This window comes from Miscanthus floridulus, chromosome 10 (genome assembly GCF_019320115.1).
Source record: "Miscanthus floridulus cultivar M001 chromosome 10, ASM1932011v1, whole genome shotgun sequence".
Taxonomy (NCBI): domain Eukaryota; kingdom Viridiplantae; phylum Streptophyta; class Magnoliopsida; order Poales; family Poaceae; genus Miscanthus; species Miscanthus floridulus.
Window position 1 is genome coordinate 44,046,882 of NC_089589.1, and position 6,339 is coordinate 44,053,220.

Genomic DNA, 6,339 nt, shown 5'->3' on the forward strand with positions numbered 1-6,339 from the left:
TTGGTGTTGGAGTGCATTTAGGTTGGATCCTCGAAAACGTGGGTAGACGGCTTGTGGAGATCGTTGATGAAGACCCCATCTGGAGACGGAACCCGCCTGGCAGCCAATTTCATGAGGAAGTCGGCGGCATCCACTATACCACAACACCAAGATTAGCGATGGACGGTCTAACGCTAAAAGCGGCTACATCGACAGACAATCTGACACTAAAAACTTATAGCGTCAGACTTCTGCAGACGCTGTAAGTCCTGTCGCTAAAAATCTTTAGCGTCAGACAGTACTTTTAGCGTCCGATAGTCTGCTGCCCTAAATATTTATAGCGACAGATAGTCCATTGCTACTTTTTAGCGACAAACTGTGCGATGGTACATATGGTTTTAGCGACAGACAGTCCAACGAAACAATTTTAAATGGTTAAAAAAATAAAAATTAATCCATCAACAATTGTCCACAATAATACAAATGTCACTGCACAACTAAGAACAAACATACACTAGTGAATGGCGCGCGCCATCGCGCGCCTACACATATATATGTATATTACACATGTTGATGTTTCCAAAGAGCTTATGCATATTTATATTACACATGGTACTGATGGTACTACTTATTTTACTTGTAGCTAAAGTAATACAGTTTAGAGTACTGATGCTGCGGATATTGTCCTTGGAGGTTTAGGGAGGAGAGGTGACCTGTTCTCAAGTGGCAAATTGTGTATATAACCTCTTTTCCGGGCACCAGGACAGAAGTACTTCGAGTCCACAAACTCCGGCTGAATATCATACAAGAATCTTGATATGATAGTCCAGACACCTTTTGGAGCAAGAGCAACATTCTCGTAGTAGAAGTATGGTGGACCCATAGCTTGTGAAGGTAGATCTCTGTTCACTGGTCTTGGCCACTGATCTGGCAAGCTAAATCCAACCATTGGATTTGGGAGCGGCATGGGTTCATCAGCGCTACCATCTAATGGGCCTCTACTTCCCTGTGCTTGACCTCCATATCTCTTTCTCTTTTTTTGTTCCCATCCATGAACCTTCCCTTGTTTACCCTCCATAGGAATTATCCTGCAGTATTGCAAACACAGTTCCATTATCAGACCATTAAATTAGAACTAAATCTTATTGCAGACTTGTATGGACAGTTCACCTAAGACGAACCTCATAGTCAGACAAATTGCCACAGTAACCATCTCCTGCCGTCTGTGAAGCATATATTGAATCCACCAGAACAGAAATAGATGCATCTAGCCCTGAGTAATTTTAAACCACAGACGACAGTGCATGATCAGTGAACAGGGGCATTTGGAGCATACTTTGACAAGTTCAAATAATAAAACTCTGAAGATAAGTTAAAATAAAACAGGGACAAGGACATAATCTGAGTGGTACAAGTTGCATGAAAATGCAAAAACAGTTTTATTTGACAGCAAGAATCAACCATTCCAAGTTATTTGAACTAAGTCACTATTTGAACTAAGTCAACATTTAGTCAGTCTTAGTCTTCCCGATGGCAAATCCTGTGAAGAAAGCACAGAAAAGCACTGAGAATACAGTTGACAAGCTACATAAACTAGCATTGCAATTACCTTCTCCAAAGGACAAAACCAACAATTCTTGTAATGTGTTAAAAAATGGGAAGTATCATAACTATGGACTGCATATGCAAAAGAACATACTGCTACCAACAAAGAAGCCAATTCAATGCAAAACCGGGACAAGCAACATTAGCATAAACTCAACATTAGCATAAACTGAAAACCATATAAGGATAGCTCAAACAACATATAGGAAGAGAAAAGTCTCAGCAATGAAGGACAAAGTAACAAAACTCAAAGCGGCAGTTATAGCTTATCATGACAGTGGGGTTGTATAACTTCACCTAAAGTTTAGCTAGCTAGTGAGACGTTACGAGGAGGAGGAGGAGGAAAGGAAACAGCAGCAGGCCATCGTCTCACAATTGTGCAGGTGCAGGTGTGGCATCAAGTCTAACAAAAATGCAAGAAATCTATGGTCAGCCATGTGTTAGACCTGATGGCCAAAGTTTCTGATTGCCAAAGTTTGCAATCCATCAGGTTTCATTCAAGTGTAAGAAAAATTAACATACAGATTCATAGATTGGCATTCTGGATCTTAAATGCACAGAATATACTCGAATATAAGAAACCACTTTGTCAGATATATCAGTGAAAGGTCTAAGGAAAACATCGATTCATCAATTGAGGGCAATAAGTTGCAGGGCAGATAACAAGGTAGAAACAATAAGTTGCAGGGCAGATAAACAACAACAAAGCTTCTTAGACCCAAGCAAAGTTAGGGGCAGATCAACAAAAAATATTAAAAAGAAATCCTACAAGTACTGTATAATTCTTACTCTGGAGGACTAAGATAGTAAACATGGACAGCATTTGGAGTAGATTATCCAATAGATTGAATTGGTTCTTTGTTTTCATACAAATAGCTCTATGTAACAGGTGACTGACTGACTGAAAAACAAGGAAAAGCTGCCACAATCCATCAATGTTCTGGAATGATTAGACCTTACCTCAACTTTCCAACATATGAACTGGTTCTTGGGTGCAGATCATCATAGTCATAAGAGATGATATATTCTGTATGTGCTCCTTGTCTGAACCTTCGAGCAGCCAAAAGAAACTTACCTTTATCCGTTAGCGCTGCCAAGAGAGCAAAATAAATTAAATATCACATGAAATTGCAGTCAAGAATTCTAGACGAAGTGTAACTTCATTGCTACAATCTCTAGAACAAGCTTATTCAGATCGATATGGCAGGGAATAAGAGATCAACTGGACTATTGTGGATTCAAGTTCCCAAGCCATAATGCCTCTACATACCATACTTGTGAGAAACTGTAACCTTATTTATACAGTGAAATAGCGAATCATACACTTGACAGGACCCAGTATTTCAACATTTTCTTGCTTTCGCAGATCATAAGTTGAACTGATTATGTGAGTGGAAATGGATCATGCAGAGTTTCCAAAACTCCATTAGCATTGCAAAATCATCTACTTCACAAGCTCTACTATGAGGCTGCTTGGTTTTTTGGTCAGGTACCGTTTGACCTTGCTGAGCAAGGATATAGAACAATCTTGCTTGTTTGGTTATCTTGCCTAACTACCTCGAAGTTTGTGTAGGCAAGGTTTGCCTTGCCATCTGAGAGAGTCAAATTGGCTCTCCTGGCTAGGCAAAGTTGTCTTACCTCGTGCTAGCCAGGTGAGGCCAGGCTAGGCAAGCCATCTAGTGAAACCAAGCACGTCCTATATATTATTATGCCAGCAAGGTAGATCTCCAAAATTTATATTATGCCAGCAAGGTAAATAGAAAAAATTATAAAGACAATAAAGCAAAATTCAGCCCACTAATAATGTTCAATACAGTTCACATGGAAGCTATATAGCTAAGGAAATGAACGATAACTAATTAACTAGCTAATGAAAGCTATATAGTTAACATGTGGAAAAATAAACCCAAGAGCAACATTGCAGTTAAAACAACCAAACTAATGACTAAACAAAATGCAAACACAAGCTCTCTTGCACTATTGGCCAGCACACTAAGTAAAAAAATTGCTTGAATGGAAACTGAAGTGAGCTGCAGCTCCTGTCAACATGCAAAGGACAGGAAAGCAATGGTCTTACCAAAAAAACAATGTTGAGTTGCTGTCGCTCTACTGCTGACCTGCTAATTTGAAGATCAAAGATGACTGCATGAGGTCATCATATATGTAGGATTGAAAGCACAACAGCTGTCTCAAACTGGTGCTGAAACTTATTCCAAATAGCCTGTAATTGCACAAATTAAACTAGTAAGCTTTCATCACCAGATTTATTTGTCATAGATATATCATGCTTAAATCCCTGAAGAAAGTGTAGATGGAAAAGTAGATGGCTAAAAGCAGGAAGTAGAGTACATTTGCCATCAATTTACTAGAAGTACAAGCCATCCATCACAACTATCAGTCGGAGCTAATTATCTGGACACAAAATCAAGGCTGAATTTTTGCTACAAATTCATACAACAAATACATATACTACTTATCTGCCAATCGATATGCAATCCCAACTCTTGCTTATCCCCAAGCTTAGGTTTACATATTTAGTGTAGTCTTGTCAGTTCCATTTAGTTTCTGCAATTTTTATTGTGTTTTTAGTAACTTATTATATATCCAGTGCACTCTTGATGGCTTAATGTAATCGATATGCAATCCCAACTCTTGCTTATCCCCAAGCTAGTCAGTTAACCTTCAAACGCATCACTGGATTCACCAAAAATAACTGCAAACTGACATGCATAAGTACAATAAAAACAAAAAGAACTATAATTTGACAAGGATCGTTGGTAATAAAAGCAATGCTTCCATCCCTCTTCATAGTTCACAGATCCTACAACCAAATCGCAATATCGAATACTGCATAATAAGTATATTAAGTAATAGACCAATACATTCTAATTCTTACTGACATCTACAAGCTACATTCTAAGGCTACCTAAATTCATGGTTTGGGTTCATACAAATGTGTGGTCCTGAGATGCAAGAGTATTGTGCTACCGGTTGTAGTCTGTAAGCATGGTACAATGGCAAGTGATATGAAGCTAATAATGGTGGTACAGAGCTAATAATGAAATGTATGTGCACCTTAAGACATGTAAAGAGATAATCTAGTTCCTCTGTCTACCAAAAGCATCATCTTCCAAGGATGTGATCAGGTCCCAAAAAAGTGACCAGATCAAAGGATGCAAATGGCTAAGTAGATATCACTGAGTTTCTGTGAAATGTAAAGTGCAGACTCAGAACCTTCAGTTCTTCACTACTAGTCTGGACAACATGGATTCTCAAATATGTAACAGAGTAAAAACATATTAAAAATCATATTAACAGCCAAATGTGATGCAGAGTAAAAACAGAGAATATGTAACAGAGGCTGCAATAAGACAATCATCAATACTAACTAGTATTGAGTGTGTACCTGGAATGGTTAAATTTGTTGGGTGCAAGCAGTTAGAGGACGACGTTGATGCAGCTGGTCTGCACCTTGTTGTGCTGTTAATGAACCGGCTTTGTTATGATCATTGATGAGATTTGCCCTTCTTGTTGTTAGCTTATCCAAGGCCTCGACAGGGGACTGAACTGAACACACCTGAGAAAAGTTTCAATATTGAACAAAAGCATCAGGGACTCATAACAAACGGAAACTGTTGAAATTTCTACTTTAGCCAAAAAAAAGCAAGACCTTGTCATGCCATATCTCAAACTTGAATATAATTAATCACATCAAAAATATATATTTTTTTGTTTAAATTTGGCTGCCTTCATTCACCACAATCCAACAGTTTTTATATGCAGTTTCAGTGTGAACAAAAACGAAAATTGCTAGCTTCAGTGCCCACATGAATCACAGCAGCAGCAATAGATCTACTGTCGACCACATGTATGACAGCAGCAAGCAGACAACGAAAATTGCAAGAACAATATATACCACACTAGAAATTTGATAAGCGATGATTACTCTACTGTCGACCACGGTGAAGAAACCAGAAACGCTCATAGAAATAGAACAGAGTATCACAGAACGGAACCTTAAAATATTCTCGACACCAGAAATAGACTAACGGAACAAGCTGCACGATTCGCGCGAGTAAATCTGGAGATGAACTTACCAACGGAACCCGACGAACTCAGCGCCTCCTTGGGAGAAAGCGCAACCGCCCTCGCCAGACGCGGGCACGGGCCAGGCGTACTTGGCCGCATTGCTACCCACTCCACGACCTCTCCCCGCACCCGGCGCCCGCGCCCATGCGATGCCTCCATGGCCACTGCCGGACCCGTACGCCTGGCCGCCGCCCGTGCCAGGGCCACGCTTTCTGCCTCCGCCGAGGGGCCTCCTCCACGCCGCCCTCGGCCAGATCGATGTCGTGCCAGCGAGGAGGGTCATGCCACCGTCAGGACCGCGTTGCACGCGCGGAGGGATGCGGGGAGGTCTTGCCGACGCCCCGAGCCCTGGTGCATCTCTGGTTCGCCCGCGGGGAGGGCCGCGCCGCCACCAGGTCGCTCTGCCTGCTGCTTGTGAGGGAGACAGGAGGGGATGAGAAAATAGAATTTAGGGTTTGGAGGAGACCGACTGTACTGGTTTTCACCAGCTGAGGAATGATGTGGATCGTCTGATCCGATCGGACGGCCATGGGACGTCCAGTGGCCTAGCAGGCCGTCCAGGCCAGCGGAAGATTGGGCAGCCCAGCAAAAAATAAAATGATATAGTGCGAGCTAGGTGTGGGGTCCATTTTTTTAGCAACAGACAGATCTACCGTGTATCTCTTT

The 6,339-nt window shown here is 41.2% G+C and overlaps 1 long non-coding RNA gene across 3 annotated transcripts; it reads right to left on the reverse strand.

The window, feature by feature from the left end:
• Positions 1-491: 491 nt before the first annotated feature.
• Positions 492-6,088, reverse strand: LOC136490121 (uncharacterized). Of its 3 annotated transcripts, XR_010767528.1 has the most exons (7): positions 5,682-6,088; positions 4,991-5,161; positions 3,662-3,805; positions 2,545-2,674; positions 1,882-1,987; positions 1,161-1,252; positions 492-1,067 (listed from the first exon to the last, which is right to left on the reverse strand). It is a non-coding gene; the product is annotated as an uncharacterized lncRNA (long non-coding RNA). The 3 variants fall into 3 exon arrangements; XR_010767526.1 differs by lacking the exon at positions 1,882-1,987; XR_010767527.1 differs by having other exon boundaries at positions 1,882-2,674.
• Between the last annotated feature and the right edge of the window lie 251 nt (positions 6,089-6,339).